The sequence below is a fragment of the Acartia tonsa genome, chromosome 7 (assembly GCF_053477335.1).
Source record: "Acartia tonsa isolate MP-2025a chromosome 7, ASM5347733v1, whole genome shotgun sequence".
Classification (NCBI taxonomy): Eukaryota; Metazoa; Arthropoda; class Copepoda; order Calanoida; family Acartiidae; genus Acartia; species Acartia tonsa.
The window spans coordinates 41,469,762-41,491,111 of NC_137266.1; the positions used below are offsets into that span (position 1 = coordinate 41,469,762).

At 31.8% G+C, this 21,350-nt stretch overlaps 1 protein-coding gene across 4 annotated transcripts in view; it reads right to left on the reverse strand.

The window, feature by feature from the left end:
• Positions 1-13,201, reverse strand: part of LOC145323772 (uncharacterized) — an 83,224-nt gene extending 70,023 nt beyond the window's left edge. For all 4 annotated transcript variants that reach the window (XM_080166304.1, XM_080166305.1, XM_080166302.1 and 1 more), the window contains exons 1-2: positions 13,035-13,201; positions 12,432-12,483 (exon numbers count right to left, since the gene is read on the reverse strand). The gene's annotated coding sequence lies outside the window, so the exon portion shown is untranslated. The remainder of the gene's footprint in view (positions 1-12,431; positions 12,484-13,034) is intronic.
• Positions 13,202-21,350: the final 8,149 nt, after the last annotated feature.

Consider the following 21,350-nt stretch of genomic DNA (forward strand, 5'->3'; position numbering starts at 1 on the left):
TTCAATTTCAGTCTTTTTTTGCGGTGTGGGGGGTTGCTCTTTTTCAAGGGTAGATTTCTTGATTGGGAGGGTAGATTTCTCAGTGAAGGTATGAACCTTCCTAAGAAGCTACAGCGTAAAGGAGAATCACATCGGTTCAGCGGTTAGAAATAAATAAATAAATAGATATTTAGTGAAGATCCCCTACAACCATAAAACAATAATAATCTACTATACATATAAGTCATAATGTCCGTCCGTGCATCTGAAACTATATGGGGGAAACATAATTTAAAAGAAACACCTTGGAAATATTATAAAATTATGAAAAAAATGGATATTCAGGGTCTTGCAAGAAAAATTAATTTTTTTATAACATAATTATGTGTGTAAAAATCCTCTAATACTTATTAAAAAATACGCCAAAATGTCCACAACCACAACCATTTATAATTTCGGAAGTTCGGAAAAGAGTTTAATTTTCCAGTAATTTTCTCTAACTATTCTTTAATGTTTAAACTAAAGACCAATTATAAATTCATGAAATGGTGATTGAGATTTACATAATTTAAAACTTTATATCTTTTCTCCATTTTTCTATCTATTTTTCTGTCCGTCTATTTTTTGGTCTGTTTGTTTGTCTGCTTTTCTATCTGTCTATTTTTTCTGTCTATCTTTCCATTTGCCTGTATGTTTGCCTGTCTTTCTATCTATCTTTCTGTCTGTATCTTATCTATTTGTCTGTCTTTTTATCTATCGTCTGTCTATATATCTATTTGTCTGTCTATATATCTATTTGTCTGTATCTATCGTCTGTCGTTTATCTATTTGTCTGTCTGTCTTTTTATCTATCTGTCTGTCTGTTTATCTATCCGTCTTTTTATCTATCTGTCTGTCTGTTTATCTATCCGTCTTTTTATCTATTTGTCTGTCTGTTTTTATGGCTGTCTATATATTCATTTGTTTGTCTATTGATCTATCTATCTATCCGTTTGTCTGTATATCTATCTATAAATATGTATATATTTGTCTCTCTGTTTATATATCTATTTGTAAGTCTGACTGTCTTTCTATATATCTATTTGTCTTTTTATCTAGTTATTTTTATGTCTGTCTATATATCTATTTGTCTGTCTTTTTATCTATCCGTCTGTCGTTTATCTATTTATCTGTCTGTCTTTTTATTTATTTGTCTGTTTGGTTACCTATCCGTCTTTTTATCGATTTGTCTCTCTGTCTGTCTGTTTGTATGTCTGTCTATATATCTATTTTTGTGTTTGTCTATCTGTCTGTCTATATATCTATAAATATATATTTGTCTCTCTGTCTGTCTGTTTGTATGGCTGTTCATATATCTATTTGTTTGTTTGTCTATCTGTCTGTCTATATAATATCTATTTGTCTGTCCATCTATCTATAGATATATATTTGTCTCTGTCTGTCTGTATTGCTGTTTATATATCTATTTGTAAGTCTGACTGTCTTTCTATATATCTATTTGTCTGTCTGTCTATATATCTGTTTGTCTGTCTGTCTACAAATCTATTTGTCTGTTTGTTTGTCTATATATCTATTTGTCTCTCTGTCTGTCTGTTTATATATCTATTTGTGTGTTTGTCTATCTGTCTGTCTATCTATCTTTGTATTTATTTGTCTATCTATTTGTATTTTTCTTTCTGTCTGGTTGTATGTCTGTCTATATATTATATATACTTGTCTGTCTGACTACTTAACTATGTACCAGTCCATCTTTCGACAAAGACCAATGTGTGTTAAAAATCACCAATGTGCCGTCCCACTTCTCCTCTCATCTCCCTCATTTTTATGACGTCACATAGCTGATTTTTAACACCCTTTGGTCTTTGTCCATCTTTCTATCTATCAATGTACCAGTCGAGCTTTCTATCTGTCTGTCTGTTTATATATCTATCTATCTTTCCATTATATACCTGTTTGTCTATCTATCTATCTTTTTATCTGGGTTAACTGTATAACACTCAAATAATTAAATATGAAATCTATTGCAATTTTAGAATTGTAAAACTTCTATCTTTATATGCATATTGTCTAAATCCAGAATCTAGGACCTAAGGTATAATATATTAAAAACTAGGACAGTTATGTCTATAAGTAGCGCAGCAATATAACAACATTGTTTTCAAAATATAACGGTGAAGTATTTAGTCAATTATGACTTCTTTTATTTACTATAAGCAACTGCCCCCCAGAGCATCTAGGTTCTTAGAATTTAGACGGGAAGGAGAATGGGGGGGGGGGGCAAAAAAAAACATACATCTACATTTAGATACATTCATGAAGCGTCCCTAAAATAGAGAATAAAATCAGTTTAGTAGTTAGCGAGATCTTAAAAAACAAACAAACAAACATACCTATTTTTAAGTAAAAAAGTAAAAGAATATTATATCGGTTCAGTGGTTAGTAAGATCCTTCGGTACAGACAGACTTCATGCTACTTTTATATAAAGATTTATTTTTGTAAATAATAGGATTATGTATAATACCATTAATTCCTGTATTGATAAAATAAATAGGAAATTGACTGCATATGATTTGTAGGGCTTTAACCCGGAGACTTGTTTGCAGAAAATATTTGGTCCGTAGGTCTGTCAGTCGGTTATGCATATTTTTACCAACTACCACACAGTTAAACATGTGTACAAACATTTTCATAAAAAAAATATTTTGATTGTCTTTTAAATGCAGAAATTAATTGTATATGTATAATTTAAGATATATAAGTTTTCCGGAATTTTAATGTTAGGGGGAGATTTGAAATCTTCATCAAATTTTAAGGATTTTTTTTATAAAATTCGTTTTTTGTATAATTCTTTATCTAAAAGCGGAAATGCATTTAAAGTTAATTAATTTTGACCAATAGGATAGGTGGATTTTAAACTACCTGCGCTCTAATTGGTTGAATGATGTACGCCATCCAATCAGAGCGCAGATTTTTTAAATCCACCAATCACAGATGCCAAAATTAATTAACTTAAATTGTATTTCCGCTTTTAGATAAAGAATTATAGAAAAAACGAATTTTATAAAAAATCCTCAAAATTTGATGCAGATTTCAAATCTCCCCCTAACTTTAAAATTCCGGAAAACTTAATGTATATAATATTTGCATAATATGTTTGTTCACCAGTATTACCCCCAAATGCTGTTTTTGAGATCTTGTGCTTTATTGGTGCTGATTAATTAAAAAATAACAGTGGAATTTTGTAACCAAAAGAGGCATCTACATTTCATATTTATTGTAAAATCATCCTAAATGAATAATAAAGCTGCTATTTTGAAAATTCAGATTTGCATAATATGTTTGTTCGGGGTTTATAAATAGTGGTTACGCCCCTAAATGGATCTAATAGGACCTGAAGGAATAGAAGGGGGGTGGGGGGTTTGGATTAGTCGACCTTCCACTTTAAAAAAAAATAGTTTGATAAAGCTTTTTTGGTGGTATAAGGGTATTTTTTAAGAGGGATTTGGTACGCTCCCCCAAAATATATATAAACCTTCCCTGAATCTATAAGAAGCGTCACTGTAAAGGAGAACCATTTTAGTCCGGCGGAATATTTGATACTGACACAAAGAGAGCTAGGCATTATATTACTATTTATAACTGGTGAATGTTTGTCTAGTAAGATCTATAAATCCGTACACAATTTATAATTTAGGGACTGGGAAGTAACTTTAAAAGAAGCAATGGATGAAATTGTCCTTAGTTTTAAATTCTATTCGTCTATCTAATTTATTCCCAATCATTGATTTACTGAAGAATATTTGTCTTTAACTTTAAGAGCACTTTAATTTGAATTTAGGTGGATGGATGGATGGATGGATGGATGGATGGATGGATGGATGGATAGATGGATGGATGGATGGATGGATGGATGGATGGATGGGTGGATGGATGGATGGATGGATGGATGGATGGATGGATTAATATTAATTAATACCCTATAAACAAATTCAAACTTTTATTTATGGAAAGAATATTTTATATCCAATTGATGTTTCCCTGTGGGGAGCCAGCCTAAATCCCAGATTTTCCGACTAGATTTATATTGGCAAAGTTTTTGCTGCTTTTGTTACCAGATATTTGCAAAAAAAATTGGCTGTGCATACAATTGCGCATATTTTTTATAATTGCAAACAAACACTAATGTGTAGCGGAACAAGAAAGAAATAATGGGAATTTAGAAATAGTGTCTAACTTTTTATCTTTGTGACGTAACAAAAATCAAAGGATGAGAGGGGAGGTGGGAAAGAAACCCCTAAAAAAAAGATGGATTTTTGTTACGTCACGAAGATAAAAAGTTAGACACTATTACTAGGTTCAATAATGGATGGACAAACTGACAAACTGACAAAGTGAGTTATAGATAGATGTTTAGTGATCATAACGTCGATAGCGTTTTCCCCATAGCGTTATAAACTGACAGAGGAACTGATGGACTAGAAGCGCAGCTTCTCTATAACTAGGATCTGATCATCCGTCCATACATCACTAATAAGAGCAAGTAATTTCAAAATTTTATGACGATATAAGGTCATACTTAGTTCTTTATTTTTAAAATCTGATCAAATTGATCGTATATACGCATTATTAATGAATAATGAACAATGAAAAATTCGCGGAAATGGAAGAACACCGTGAAAAATATATATATTACCAGCAAATAAATAACATAAACTTATAACGTCTTGCAACATGTTTGGGTTATATTTTAGAAGCGAAGCTACTCTATATGTTTGTCCGTAGGTATATCACTTATCTCGCAGTTGTTGTGTAATATCACGAAAACACACACACACACGCATATACACTTTAGTGAAGTAAAAAGTAAATTTTATTAGTAAATTTCCTTAATCATTTTTTACAAATTAATTCTTTATGTTGTTTTTAGTAGCGAAACTACTCTATAAGTGGCAAAAGTGTCATTGTATACTACTATTTTCTATTTCCATCTAACCTCATTTGTCTATGTAGTACTCTAACTTTCCCTATACATCTATCTATTCATTTCTCTCTTTATTTTTATCTTTATCACTTTCTCTCTCTATCTCCCTCTCTTTCCTTCACTCTCTCTCTCTCTCTTTCTCTTCTCTCTCTCTCTCTTCCTCTCTTTCTGTCACTCTCTCTCTTTCTTCCTATTTTCTCTCACTATCTCTATCTCTCTCTCTCTCTTTCTTTGTTTATTTCTTTTCTTTCTTTCTATTTATATAATAAAGGTGTATATTGCTTTCGCTTCTATTAAATGTTATCATGCTTGTAAATAATTTTAACTATTTATACTGCGCTACTTTTAAACATACTTGTCCTAGTGTTATTACTTGTTGACCTAATAAAAAGTAATATTATCTAGTCCCCGCATTATGTAATCTATATAAACATAAAACAAAAAAAATAACGTGCCATATTAGCGAATCTTTTTAAAAGTGAAGCTTTTCTATAATTATAGTCGGTCCGTCCGTACGTCTGTCCTTACGTCCGTCCGTCCGAGATAGTTAGCTTTTATTTGTTAATATAGGCATGTTAGAATTGTCCTATCGATTTTAAACATTGCATGGTGATTCCTGTAATAGTTAGGTACGATTTAGAAAGCGTAGCAACTCTATAATCGTTACCAGAATGTCCGTACGTCCATTTTAAACATGTTGATTTTTTTTACTTTTTTAATAACAATTTTTTATGCAATAAAATCATCCGATTGATCTGATTTTTTGATTACTGATTCCTATTACAATAAGGTACAATATTATGAGCGAAGCATCTCTATAATCAAGTATTAAAATGTCAGTATGTCCTTAAACAGAATTCTGTATTTTGTTTTGCAACAAATTTACGTATAATTTTGTCAAACCTTACATTTTCATATTTTGTATATTCAGTTCTGACACTCAACAAATGTTAATGTTCGTCTGTCATATCGTTTCAGAGCTTCGCTTTTAAGGATGTTGTCATCCTTGTTATAAATCAAAATGGTTCAGGAAAAGGTATCTAAAGGCATAAAGCAATGGCCGATAAATTGATGTACATCCCCAATGATGTTAAACGAAATTACCCATTCTGTAGATTAAAATTAATGGTTGAATCGTTTGGTCACTCAACTTAATAAACCAACCAATCAAAATTAAAAGTCTCCAAAGCTGTTAAGCCAACGAATAAGGAAACGTAATTCTGAAACTTTGGGGACTATTGTAATAAACAGCCCATTGCCCCCTCTCTCTGAAAAGAAGTGACTTTAAAGGCTAAGGTTGACGGGTATATCTGGGAAGTGTTTTTGGATTGGAAGGACTGTTCAAGAGAGATTTTACCACAAATTAAGTAATAGGGCACTTATTTTGACAAATTCATAATCTTTTAAGGCAAAGATTTAAACCAATTAGGGCTTGTAGTTTTAAAACAATTTCTTTTAATTCTATCCCAAGTTAAGTTTATTACTACCTTTTTTTAACCGCTTTGGAGAATAGGATTCTTAAGCGATCCTTCTAAAAATGCACCGCGACATTTTTCACTGTTCTTCAGATATTGGGACCTATAAATAAGCTATAAAGGTAATAACCGTTATTTTTATTAAATCTTGATTGGCTTGTATAAACTAACAATGTACAAACTTTGCATAAACGAACCTTAATCTAAAGAAGTGGTACTTTTGGTTATAATCATTGGGGGTGTTCTTAAATTTATCATTCATTGTCTTATCCCTTAAGATCCCTGAATCTAACCACTTCTATTCAAGTAAAGTAAAGTAATGCCTGGTTTTTGCACATATTTAGAGTTTGCTCAAAAGATGATGAGTTTGTTTGTGTGTGCGTGTGTGTATGTATGTGTGTAAAGTATGAGAATAAATTGGCAGAGAAAAAAGGATTTTAACTTATTCTATCATATAAATTAGTAAGGTTTTTATTTGTCGGAAGCTAGAGATCTCAGAAATTATTGGTTGTACTTTTTAGGTGAGCTTTATAATGGTTTTAATCAATTTTTTCAGATATACCCCGCCCCACCTTAGTGGCTAGGGGCAAACAACCAATTCTATTGCATAAATTAGTTAGGTTTTTTTGTTTGTAGCTTAACATTCATTAACTACTGATTAATTTTTAGATTTAAGATTGTAGCCGCTAGTTATGAAATCAACAAAGTTAAATTGACAATAAGTAGCGCTAAAATAAGCCAATACATTTTTACATTAATATCAACTGAAAACTGTAATGCAACAATAAAGATAAATCGGTGAGCTTTCCCTCAAATTGACTAGCGAACACAGAATCCCCCACCCCCTATTTTTTGAAATCAATTGAAAATCAGGGGGGTATTTTGCTCAACTAGGCGATTTGGGGAAACCGCCGATAAATCTTGATTTATCTCTGTAGAATGCGGGTTTACCTTCCGGTTCAGGTAGTAAGGGACATGGATCGGAAGGGATAAGACAATGGGAGATAAATTGTTGCAGATCCAATTATTAAAACAAAAATAGTTTGAACAATTTCAAGATTTTGAGCCAACGAATGAATTAGTGAGTTTGTTTATAAAGCTTTGGGTACAAGTAAACTTGTTCATGAACAGGAATGGAGGAATTAAACACAAATAAATAAAATAGCCAAAAACCTGACCTGGGTCTTAAATAATCGATCCATTTATGGAGCATTTAAACACAAACATACACATATACATCCCACTCCTTAAGCACATAAAAAAATGAACTCTTACTTTTTCCATTTTGTTGTGAAGTTTATGATAAGTGTGTATACTTCTCTTTGAGTAAGGGCATTCATTCTTTTTATGATGGATAGGCAACAGGGATTGTAATGGATAAGACATTCAACAATAAAATGAGAAACAGTACACCCCCAATTATGATAAATAAATCATTATTATTTCAAATATTGGTTGAAAAGATGAAACCAAACAAATATACTAACATGTTTTAAAACTTTGGGTACCAGTGTAATTACAGTCCAATGTCATCTCCCTCCATTAGACTTTTAAAGCCAAAGTACCCAAAGTTTTATGCTAACAATTTAGAGAACGTGTTTATAAAAACTTTGGTTACAAACTTACATAATTTACAGTTCAGTACTCTCTCCTTCTCTGGATAGAAAAAGTAAAGTAAAACAAGGATGACAACATCTTTAGAGTCAAAGCTCAACAAATCAATTTCATTAGGTATTAAAGAGATAAAATATTATTATTTTAAATTCTTGACAAAAATCTTTTATCCTTTTATAGCTTAAATACAAAATAATTGATGCGCTTTCTAATTTGTACCTAATTTATATATTTATTAAGAATCATCATTTATTTAAAATCAAAACGACAATTATAAAGTGCCTTAATTAACGATCAAACCTTGTCGTTATATACGGACGTACCTACCTAATTTTGACAACATCTATAAAAGCGAAGCTTAACACTACGTAACTCATCGAAATGTTAAAAATATTATCCTTATTTTATTTCCAAAATCTTTTCTTTTAAATTTGATAAAATGTTTGAAATAAATTTTGACGGTCTAAAACAATGGCGTACACAGTAAGTGGGTGGGCGAATCCCCATTACGATTTGGACACGACCCTTAAACTAAAATTGAGGGTGTGACTGTGTAGGTGGTGGCTTTTTAGCTTGAAATCTATTTGGCTATTTTAGGTGTTGACCCTATAAAGGTAGGTGTAGTAGGATGTAGCGGGGTTGACACCTAGTTGGGGTATATCCCCCTCCATTAATTTTATTAAGGGGGTGGATACACCTCCCTTCTGAAATCAAGAATGTAATATGATAGACAAGTAGGAAATGCAAAATGTTGAATTGGAAATTGGTGACTCCCCAAAACGACGAAAATTATAAAAATTATAAAAAGAATTATACTGGTACTCAAATTTTGTAAAAACGTTCTCTTTTTTTCGTGGATTAAAAAAGTTTGGGAAATTTTTTTTTACTAAATATTAATATGATTGTATAAACAATACTTTTATTACACAGAACTGAGAAAGGGTAATTTTGTTTGTAATAATTGGACTGTATATCCATATTACTGGAAACAAAAAAAAACATTGTTTATTAGAAGAAAAAAAATAGTAAAATTAATATTAAACAAAACCCTTTGAGTGAACGGCCATTGGTATTAAGTTAAAATAACTTCATTTAAATGTCTAATTTCAAATCAAATTACCAAAAAAATATGACATCATAGAAAAGCAGCGACAGACTTACCGACGGACCAAGTAAGGTTGAATGTAGGTTGCTTAGTAAGGAGTATCTTCACAAAAAAATCTAAAGACTCACCCAAATAACTACCGAGAAAATCACGTTTCCCCAATAGCGTTACGGATTGGCGTTAAGACGGTCAATTATAAAATAGCTTCGCTTTTAAAAAATCTTCCAAATATTCAACAACGTAGAAACATAAAATTGAGATATCCCTTTTTATCTATAATTCGTTGAAAGGGATATGTACATATATTCAATAATCTAAATCGATTTTAATGAAACAATATTCTGACTTTTACATCATATACACAAAATTCTGTAATTTAAACTATAAAGTTTTATAAGCCCGTTCTCTTATACGTTGTCTTAAAAACTATAATCTATAGCAAGCAACAAGGGGTAATTGTTTATCATCATTATGGATGCACCAATCTACTCAATTTATTAAGTAGCAGAACTTCTGATAAAAACGACAGAATACGTATCCCTCATCCGCGGTTTTTTATCTATATGCCAAATGATCTAGAAACCCAAATTTCGCGGGGTTTATCCACATCAGATAAAAAAAGGAACCATTCAAACGAATCAGGAAGGAGGGAATAATCATTCCAGTATGGCTTCGAAACCGATTAATGTCCGCTGTATTAGAACCGGTTCTTAGATATTCTGAAAAATCATGTCTAGTATAGTATTACAGACAATTTTTCACGAGTATTAAAATAAAAAATCATAAAATAAAAAAAAAACAGTTAAGCCCGTGCTTTTCCCCCTCGGTGATATCAAAACTGGTTTTGATATTATAATTTTTCATTTTAAAATGCGAAAAGCTGTCCTTTCTTTCTTTCAATTGTATGTCTCTTACCAAAGGCAGAGTTTTACACATGTTAATTTGAGGGTTGATCAATTTATCTTCCTATGTCCAATCCATTTAGCTCTGAGTTTTATGTTTTTCAAATAAATTCAATAGGTTCTAAATCTAATGGTGTTACTCAATAGTGCATAAATAAAATTAAATTGATTAAAATAAAATAAAAATTGGTAATTGATCTACAAAACAAGGATGACAACATCCATAAGTAGCGAAGCACAAAAAAATATAGATGGGAATACGAACAAATAGTGTATTTATTAAAATCAAGAATAGATTTATTGGAGAAAATAAACACATATTTTGTATAATGATGACGGTCAAAGTAAATTACATAAAAGATGCTCATAACAATGGGAAAAATTATTTTGATACCGATATCCTAAAAAAGTTTTAAAATTGGACCAAAAACACCAAAGATATGGGAAAATATGTAAAACATATAAAAATAGCCAAAAAACCTGCTAAAAGGCAGTCTGACCGTCATAGTTGTTTTCTTAAAACGACAGGAAATTTAATTTTGATATCCATAACTGAAAAAATTTTGGAAATCGGACCATAAACACCAAAGATATGGAGAAAAATGTGAAAAATACAAAAATAGCCTAAAACCTGCTAAAAAGCGGTCCGACCGTCATTGATGTTTTATAAGTAATTGTTCTCCTTAATAATGGGAATGTTGTCAAACAATTTCAGCCTTTTATCATTTATAGGAGCCGAGAAAATCACGTTTCCCCTAAACTAAGACGGACAGACAGACAGACGGACATACAGACGGACATTTCAAATTATAGAGTAGCTTCGCTACAAAAAACGTCATGACAGAAATAAACCTCAGCCTAATAATAAAGTAACCGAAACTCTGTGTGCCTATCTGTCTATCGTTACCAAGGGATCTCGCTAACCGCTGAACCGATATGGTTCTCCTTTACAATGCAACTTATCATAGGTCCCGGGAAGATTTATAACTATATTGGGAAAAAGTACCCCCCCCCCCCCAAAGGAAATCATCCTAAAATTAAATGACCCCCCCCTCTTAAAAAAAATTGGAAGGGGGTCAAATTCAACTCCCAACCTCCGCAAATGCACCTAGAGGCCTATAGAGAGGAACCCGCTAGTTACTGTATAAAGTAGTAAGGTTTTTTGTTTCATTGTCCATTAGGATTAATATCTGAATTTTTGATTGACAGATTTGATAACCCATTATCCGAGGGAGGGGGGTATAATACGTCTTCCTAAAACATTCTTTCTTATACGTGAAAAATAAAAGAAAGGTATTGAATAAAATTTTACTAATTTTATTTCTTGTATTCATTCGAATCCGGTGGATAGGAACCGGTTCTCATCTTACGAAAAAACTATGTCTAGCATCGTATTATATCCAGCCTTTGGCACCTCGGGGCTAAAAAAACTGGTTTTAATCTTATAATTGTACATTCTATATCCGCGGAAAGCTGTTTATAATACGATGCGAGAAATAACTATTAATATGTTTCTGACATGAGGCGTAGCTTTTCTTTAATTTCTGTATATCTCTACATTTAACAATAAATTAGTTTTTACTTATTGTTTATTTAGACAAAGTGTATTATTTTCGGCTTGTTTTATCTTTTTATTTTTCACCTTTACTTAAAATTTTTATATAAACACTTCATAGTGCAAAAAAACTTTAAAATTTATTCCCTATTCTGTTTACTTTTTGCAATACTAGTGGCTCCACTCCTAGCCTCTTATGGTCCTATTGTAATTGGTGGATGTGAAAATTTTAAATACCCAGTCACTTATTTTCTTGTAACTTTTGAGCAAACACTTAGTTGCGATAAAAAAATCGAGTATGCGAGAGTTTTTTTTAGCCGAGCAATAATAGTTGTTTAAAAAAGGCCCCTTTGTCTGTTTTAATTACTTTGTACGAACGTTACCAGTTATGCCATCAACTTTTAACTTGGTCTTCGATACTGATATATGTACAATGTACATCTGTATTATAGAGAAGCCACTCTACATTTAGTTACCTTAACTCAAGGGGAGTAGCTGCAAGTTTATTATAAATCCTTATAATACAGTAACAGGATGTTTGTTTGAACCGAATGATATTGCTAACCTCCTAACCGATAAGTTTCTCCGTTTCAAAGGTGTTAAGAAGGTCTAGAACTATTTTTGTGTTAGTATACCACCATCCCAAGAGAAATCGAAGAAAATGGCGGAAAAAAAATTTAAAGGACCGCTAGGCGGCGCCAGCGTAAGACCAAGAATAAAAACATCTGATCTTAACATAGACAGATTATGTCTCAACTTTTTATTTTATTTACAGGCCTCTAGGGGCGTAGCCTTCCTAAATTAAGTTTGTCCTCTTACCTTTGAAACTTGTTATGGCTGTACATTTGCTTCACTTACAAACAACATTTATCTAAACAAGAATAATATTATTTCAATAAGTACCGCAGCAATTACAAGTAAAGATTCAATTTTTTCCAATTAATATCCGCTGCATTAGAACCGGTTCTCAGCCTTACTGAAAAATCTTTAAAAACAATTTTTTACTTTTACTTTTAATATCCGCGGAAAACTGACTGCAATACGATGCAATTAATAAATACAATTAGCGTTACTACTTTATAAACTTGGTGTGTCCGTTCGTTAAAACATTTTTAGAAGAATTAGATGTAATGTAGCATGTAATTTTTGCTACAGGCATACTTTGGTTGTAGAAATCCTTTACTAAAATCATTGTACATTGTTGTCTAAAAATCATTATTCCAAAAATCAGATAAATAAGATAATTAGAAATTAGAAATTGACGTACGGACTTTCTGGCAAACGATTATAAAACTTTGCTAAGCTTCCTAAATCATAAATAAAAGTTATAGGAATCATCACAAAAGAAATGAATTATCCGTTAAGGACGGACGGACCGACCCTAATTATTAAAAAGCCTCGCTTTAAAAAGATAAAATTCACCTGTTTGTTCGTCACAAAATTTTAGATGTTTATATTTCTATTTCACTTTATAATTTGTAATCTATTTTTGAAAATCACTTTAATTTTGGCATTTTACATTAATTTAGATGTCACTTAAGAATTAATTTTATTTCTTCTAAACATTTTTTCAAATTCTGAATTATACTTGCTCTGAAAGGATGAAACTTGAGTTTAGTTTATAAACAAAACAAAAAAATTCAATTGATGGAATTGTGAATGTATGGTTTCAAATAAGAATATGGATAAGAACCAGTTTTGAGCCATACAAAAAAAACTATGTGTTATATCATACTATAAATAATTTTCCACGTAAAATAAGATAAGAATCATAGAATTAAGACCTATTTTGTTGACATAGGCCCTTTAGGGTCAACAAACCAGAACTATGGGAAACTGTCTATTATACGATGCGATAAATACGTTTGAACCTTGTAAGGTACCTTTTAGAAATTAATTAATAATTATGGTCGGTTTTTTCGGACATTCATTATAAATAAGTAACAGTATCTCTACAAGTGTGTTTTTATCGTTAACCGCTAGACTGATATGTTTCTTCTTTACAGTGAAGCTTCTCATAGGTTCAAGGAAGGTCTAAAACTATATTGGTGAAGGATACCTCAGCCCACTAAAAAGAAATCGCCCGTAGAAAAAAATCCTCCCTCCATTATTTTTCTTTTTAAAACTAAAATGAATGGTCGACTTCCCCCCTATCCTCACGTTCCCATTGAGTTCTCTAGCCACTATTAAGTTATTATTAAGTAGATTCATAACCTAAATATGGACGAATCAAACGTTTTACTGAAGTCAAACTGATCAAATTTCGGCCCAGAAGAGGAAAGGACTACAGCGCCTATAATTATCTCAGGGATCTAAGGGAAAAGACAATGGCCATTAAATTGATGTTGAATCCAAAAAATTACTAAAGTTATCCCCAATGATGTTGAATAAAATTACCCCTTCTTTTAAAATTATTTGTGCAAAAGTTTGGATACTACTTGTTTGAAACGAACCAATAAAAATTTCTGAAAGTTATCAAAGTTTTTGAGCCAATGTAGTTATAAAACTTTGGGTACCAGCATAATTTACAGTCCAATGTCCCCTCCCTCCCTGAATAATCTACAACTTTTCTTTTCCATCAGTACATCTGTTATATTTTTTTTTGTTTTTTTTTATGTGAGGGGAGGGAAACCTAGACTAAAAATAATTCCCAACCCCCCTAAAATTTGCTATTACTAAAATTTAAGAGAAAAAATTTGTAATGTCTGACATCCCCCCACCTTCCCCTGTCATAAAGGGGCCCACTAGAAATAATTATTAAAATGGCTTAAATCGTGAGCGATTTTTTCTTTCAAATCTATATTCTTTTGCACATATATTGCAAATTTGATCATATATTCCTTATAATTAGAAATGGTAATATGATACTTATTAATGTTACTAATATGATAATGTAATATTATATATATTGGTATTTTTTTTATATATTTTATATTCATCTATAATTATTATATTTATCTACTTTTGTATATTGTGGTTAAAAATTATCTTATATTTACACGTCTATCTATCCATCAATTTATGTATCACTCCATCTTCAAACTAACTATTCTTCTTTCTATCCATCTATCTATCCATCCATATATCTCTATATCCATCTATCTGTCTATCAATCCGTTCATCTATCCATCAATCTAACTATAAAATCCTTTTATCTATCCCTCCATCCATCTATTCATTCATCAATATATCCATTTATCCATTTATATATCCATCTATCTATCCATCCAATTATCAATCTATTAATTTAATTATCAATCTATCCATATATATTAATTTATCCATCAATCCATCTATCTATCCTATCATTCAACTATCCAACCATATAGGTATCTATTTACTCAATTATCAATATATCCACCTAATTAATTATCAATTTAATCTTCCATTATCCATCTATCTATTTTCCATCCATCCATCCACCTATCTATTCTATCATTCAACTATCCAACCATCTATCCTATCTATTCATCCAATTATAAATCTATCCATCTAATTATCAATTTATCCACCTAATTAATTATCAATCTAATCTTCCAATAATCTATCTATCCATATATCTCAATACATCCATCAATCTATCTATCCACTCTCTCATTCAACTATCCATCCATCTAATCATCAATTTATCCATTTATTCATCTATCTTTCCAAATATCTATCTAACTATTTATTGATCCATCTATCCATCTATCCATCCATCCATTCCTCTGTAAATTTATCCTTTCATATATTTATCTATCTATCTATCCATCCATTCCACTATATAGTTATCCATCTATTTATGCATTTATCAATCTATTCATTTATCCACCCTTTCATCCATCCATCCATCCATCCATCCATCCATCCATCCATCCATCCATCCATCCATCCCTCCATCCATCCATCCATCCATCCATCCATCCATCCATCCATCCATCCATCCATCCATCCATCCATCCATCCATCCATCCATCCATCCATCCATCCATCCATCCATCCATCCATCCATCCATCCATCCATCCATCCATCCATCCATCCATCCATCCATCCATCCATCCATCCATCCATCCATCCATCCATCCATCCATCCATCCGTCCATTTATCTTATATTTGTATATTAAAAATCACTCTTACTTTCAATACATGTGTATTCAAAGACAAAATGTGTGTCACAAATTTACCTTAATATCTACATTAAAAATATAAATAATTTTTAATGATTATATTTAATGAACTAAGTTTTCTTTATAATCACTAATAATTTAATTAAAAACAATCACTGCTATATAATTATTACTTAAAAAAAACACTTAATTTACAAATATGATGTCTTGTCACGCAAGGGTTAAAAAGCTTACTAGCCCTGTACTGTTATCTCGGAGGCTGTGACACCTCCAACAGTTCCAAAAATATAATATCCAATGTATCACAGCACTGTAAATGCCTCCTCTAACCTCAAAATAAGGTGTGATTGGTCACAATTATAACTTTAGGAACAGACACTCCTTAGAGGACGCTACAGGGCTCCCAGAGAAATATGGAGGGAGCGCGAAAAAGGGAGGTGGGCTCAAGGGGTGCTCCGAAAAAACTGCAACTTTTTTTCTCAAAAAAATAACCCATTTTTTTCTTTAAAAATGTTTAATTTTTAGTACCTAAGGAAGCTAATCTATTGCAAATATTTGTATGTCCGTCCGTAAGTCAATTCGTCAGTGAAAGTAAGTTTGGTTAATATTAATACTTGTTAAAGATAATATGTGATTTCTTTATATCTTAAGTCGTTATTGTTATTTTTTCTTAGTATATTTTTAACATACAAAAAAACTGTTGAACACATGCTTTTTTGATTATTAAAAAAAATATTCCCACGCTAACTGAAAATTTTTGTGTAAATATATGAACATTGGTTGGTTTAAAAGGGAAGGGGGGAAAATGAAAGGCCCATTATTTTACTCTTAAAGGGGAATGTAAAAAAGGGTATAGGAGAGAAAAAAGGTAGAAAAATTTAGAGAGGAAGAATGAGAAAGAGATAGAGAGATAGATAGTGAGAGAGAGAGAGAGAAGGAGAGTGCGAGAGAGAGAGAGAGAGAGAAAAATAAAAATAAGGGAGGGGACATAAGACCCATTAGAGACCCTCTGTAAAGGAATCAAAGGGTGACATCCCTCCTCCCCCCCCCCCCCCGGGGAACAAGGATTCTGTAGGGCCAACTAGGCCCGGCAAAAATAAAGGAAGAGATGTTAGAAAGAGGTAAACTATGGATAAAGAGAAACGACTATGGACAAAAAAAAACTTATCTTCAATCTGTATTATGTTTTATTATGCTTTAGGTAACTAGTAAAATATGAGAGATTTAAGTTTAAACAAAATTGACCTTTCCCTCCCTAGATAAAAACAATCAGATATTAATATGACATTTGTAAGTGGCCTGCATATTAAGATGTAGTCATTATCAGAACAGGGTTGTTTTCTAGATGCTTGTATTTGTTTCCCACTGCTGATTAATTATATTCTATGGCATTTTATGCACCCTTTTAATATTAAATATATCAAAAAGACAAGGATGTCGCTCTATAAACTTTGTGAGTTCAATGTAGGGAGTTGGGGTGTCAACACCCTTCTTTAAAATTCAAATGAGCAAGGCTGCCTTCCCCTTTTTTCGTCTCCTTAAGAAAAACAACCCCTGGATAAATCCTGTGCACGATACTGGTTACGAAATGATGTCCAACATTAAGCTTGACAACGATATAACTGTATTCTAATAATGATATTATGACAATAAATAGCATTCGCCTTGTAAGATTTATTAAATAAGAACTTCAGACAATTTTTAAAAAAATCAAACTTTTTATTTGCACTACTCTACTATTTATTTTCAAGATTATTTATACCCCTTCTTTAGGTCCAGAGATTTTGGGCCTGGGTTTGTAAAATATCTCCCTTGGGAGGGTTAAAGGCCCAGATGAGGTGTGTATGTGAACACAGAAAGAGAATGAAAGAGAGAGAGAGAGAGAGAGAGAGAGAGAGAGAGAGAGAGAGAGATAAAGAAAGAGAGAGAGAGAGATAAAGAAAGAGAGAGAGAGAGAAAGAGAGAGAGAGAGAAAGAGAGAGAGAGAGAGAGAGAGAGAGAGAGAGAGAGAGAGAGAGAGAGAGAGAGAGACAAAGAGAGAGTGAGAGAGGTTTTGTTCAGTGGTTTAAGATATAAGGAAGAGGAAAAGGGTTTATGTAATGTAACTAAATAGTAAATTTATCGCATCATGGAAATAAAACGAAGTAGCGGGTTTTGTACTATTTTCACAATAGCTTTTCTTTAATTCCTAAACCTGCGGGGCAATCATTGAAATTAACCTAACCTAACCTAATATATTATCTTATTTCGATACAATGAAAAGCTTATATCTAAAGCTATATAGTGTTCTTTAAAGCTTACAATACTTTGACTGAAGAATATATTTTTAAGAGAATTTTTAGAATTAAGGTCTGTCTCTTATAGATAATTTAGGCATATTAGAATGTTAGTAGCGTTGATCTAATCAGTATAAAAATAAGGATACATCGATAAGTAGCGAAGCACGAAAAAATCATGGAAAGAATACGGAAAAAGATTTAATTTAATTATGATCCCATTATCCACAAAAACTGCCTTAGAAATTTCATACTTAATTATGCTCCATATTGATTGAAATGTTGATTAGAAGTTTCAGCTGTCTTTCTTTTATAGGAGCCGAGAAAATTACGTTTCCTCAAAATATTTCTTATGGACAGATGGACAGACGGACATTCCGAATTATAGAATGCTTTGCTTCTAAAAATTGTTTATTGTGTGCACACCGTAAGAGGAAATGAAATAAGGTATTTTTCTTGTTTTATACAGACCATATATACATCAGGGAGGAAGGGGACAATAGCAATTAAATTAATCTACATCTCTGTCTTCTATCAATATTTACAAGATACATCAGAGAGTTTCAAACATAGAAATCTGAGCAAATGTTGATTTTTGTCGGTTAACACAGAACCCTCCATCCCCAACATTTTAAATAAATTGAATATAAAGGATGAAAGGGTACTTTGTCGCTTGTTTTTTTTATTGCTTTAGGTCAGGTTAGGTAAGGTTATATTAAAAATACAGGGTAGTGGGTAGCCCTCCAGGGTTAGGGCATTGTATATATAGACCACACAGGGTTATTACTCCCCTTATTTTCCATTTGTTGATGGGGAGGGGGAATTTCAGTGCTCGATAAACAATTTGAGGGTAAGCATCTATTTTTGCTCCATTATTCGATCCCTGTATCCCTGACTATATATTGTTATTAATAAAAGAAAAAAAGGTATTCATATTCTTATCTGCTATTTGCAATCATTTCTAGCAACTGATAAATTATTATTTGGATGATACACAAGATTTTCATGTACTCTGATAAAGTGATTCTCACAGCTGGCTAAAAAATGATACCCCCCATCCATCCCCTTTACCGCATCCCCTCCACTTCTACTATATGAACGAATTGACCAATATATGAGGTTCATTTTTGCAGGCTAAATTGATGACAAATTTTACCCTGTCAATATATCCACGTATATCCTATATCCATTGCAGCTACTCTGTATATAATTCAATATCAAGCCGTATAAAAGAAGCCAATTGTAAATTGTCTTTATTTTCCTGATTGATTATTTGTGTACTGAGCTGCTTACTTATGGATGCTGTCATCCTTATTCTAACCTGGAAATTCCAACAAAAATATCTTTAAAACACCCTTCTGAATATTGACATAATATATTGAAAATTCCTTCATAAACACTTGTCTCTCTGTCTCAGGAATCTGAAGGAATAAGACAATGGGCAATTGTGATAAACAAAATTAACCCTCTTGTAGATTTAAATTATTGATGAAAACGTTAGGTTAACATTTATTGAACCAACCAAGCAAGATTCTAAAACATCAAACAATGAACCCTATGATAACACCAAGTAAAATAATATTGAAGCCGAAGGAAAAAATAATAAATTAAGGTGGCTAGGACATGTACTCAGAATGGAACATAATAGGATTCCAAAGAATGAAGATAAAACCCCACTGGTAAATGTAGGCAGGGACGACCAAAAATGATACACTTTAATGTCCCCTCCTCCCTGGTCTGTCTAGAAATATATTCCAGAAAAAGCAAATATAGACCAAACAAAGACAATTGTTTCCATTAAGAGCTTGAGAACTATACGCTAACAGGATTGTTTCTTACTTAAAGCAATACAGTACTTTTTTCATTTTTTTGTCAATAAATCAATGAAAGTGACATTTTGTTTATGTAGGTTCTAAATCTTTAAACAATTTTGGTAGATACATACAAGAAATTTAAAATTATAATAAACAATCTTATTTAACTTTATGAATATTGAATACTTTGTGATTTATTTACAAAAAAATATTAATTTATCTAAACAATTTTGGAATATTTAATACTTATTACAATATATATTTATCAACTAAACTGTTGATTTTGCTGCGCTACTTATGATTCTTTAATTATTCTTGTATTCATTCATTTATTTCTATTCTTCAATATTAAAAATAACTTTAGTATTTATTATATTGGCATTGTATATTTATCAAGAGAAGTGTTTATTAATTACATTTTTTTCTACAATTAGGGTCGGTCCGTCTGTCTGTAACGAAGAGCTCTAAACAGTGATTTAGGCATGCTAGAGTTGTCCTATCGATATCAATTTTTAAAGGTACATTTTTAAAGCATAGTAACTATTTAATCGTTGGCCAAGAGACCAACATTTTAAAATTAACGATAAAAGCTATCCGTTATGGACGGACTTACTCTGTATGTAGAAAAGGTTTATTACTGTTTTCCATCCTCTGCGGGAAACTATAACCCTGCGGGCTCTTACTCATAACTTCACCTAACCTAACATATATAATTTATAATATAGTGGAGGGGTCAGGTGCTCTACTAGCAATTAAAGTAATTTGTATTTTTTTTTGTCTTTTTATACACATGTACAAAACTTTTAAAATTCTTTTCTTCCCCCCTTTCGTAACCCCCTTCCCGTCCCTTTTTGTACTTCACACCTTACCTGTCTTAAGCTCCCTTTACTCACCCGCCCTTTCTTCCCCTTTCTCCCTCCTCTCCCTTTCTCCTCAAGTCCTCGCACTTACTTACCTTTTTGATGTGAGCGCTGTGACCGCTCGCTACCGACAAAGCTCCCACGGTATTGTCTCTATAGGTGTTCTTCATTTGGCACTAAAAGTCTTTTTTTTTGTTTTACAAAATTGTTACTACAGCATCAAACTCCTCTCCTCCACTAATAATGATAAACTCCACATTAAGCCGTCATGTCGATAATATGTCAGTAATGGTCACTATTATCTGAATGTTAATGTTAAAAAAGGTCGCCATAAAGTTAATAGTGATGTATTACAGAATAACATAAAACCTCTGGGTTATAACTACTTGTGCTTTTATGTCGATATACTAGTGGATTCGCATAAAACAATCCAAAAACATAAATATAAAGATGAAACAGCCTAAAACCATCCTTTCGAGACCTTTTTGAAGCTTCTCTAAAATGAATAATTCAATTAGTATAGTGGTAATCATCTTTGATAATGGTTTCAGTTTAAGTGTATTACATCATTTTGCCTTTTCCTAAATTTTCCTTTCCCTTAGAAATAAGTTAATTATTAAATTTAGCTATTTAACATTTTTTCCTATTTTGTAAAAACCTAGAAATAAAAGTATTAC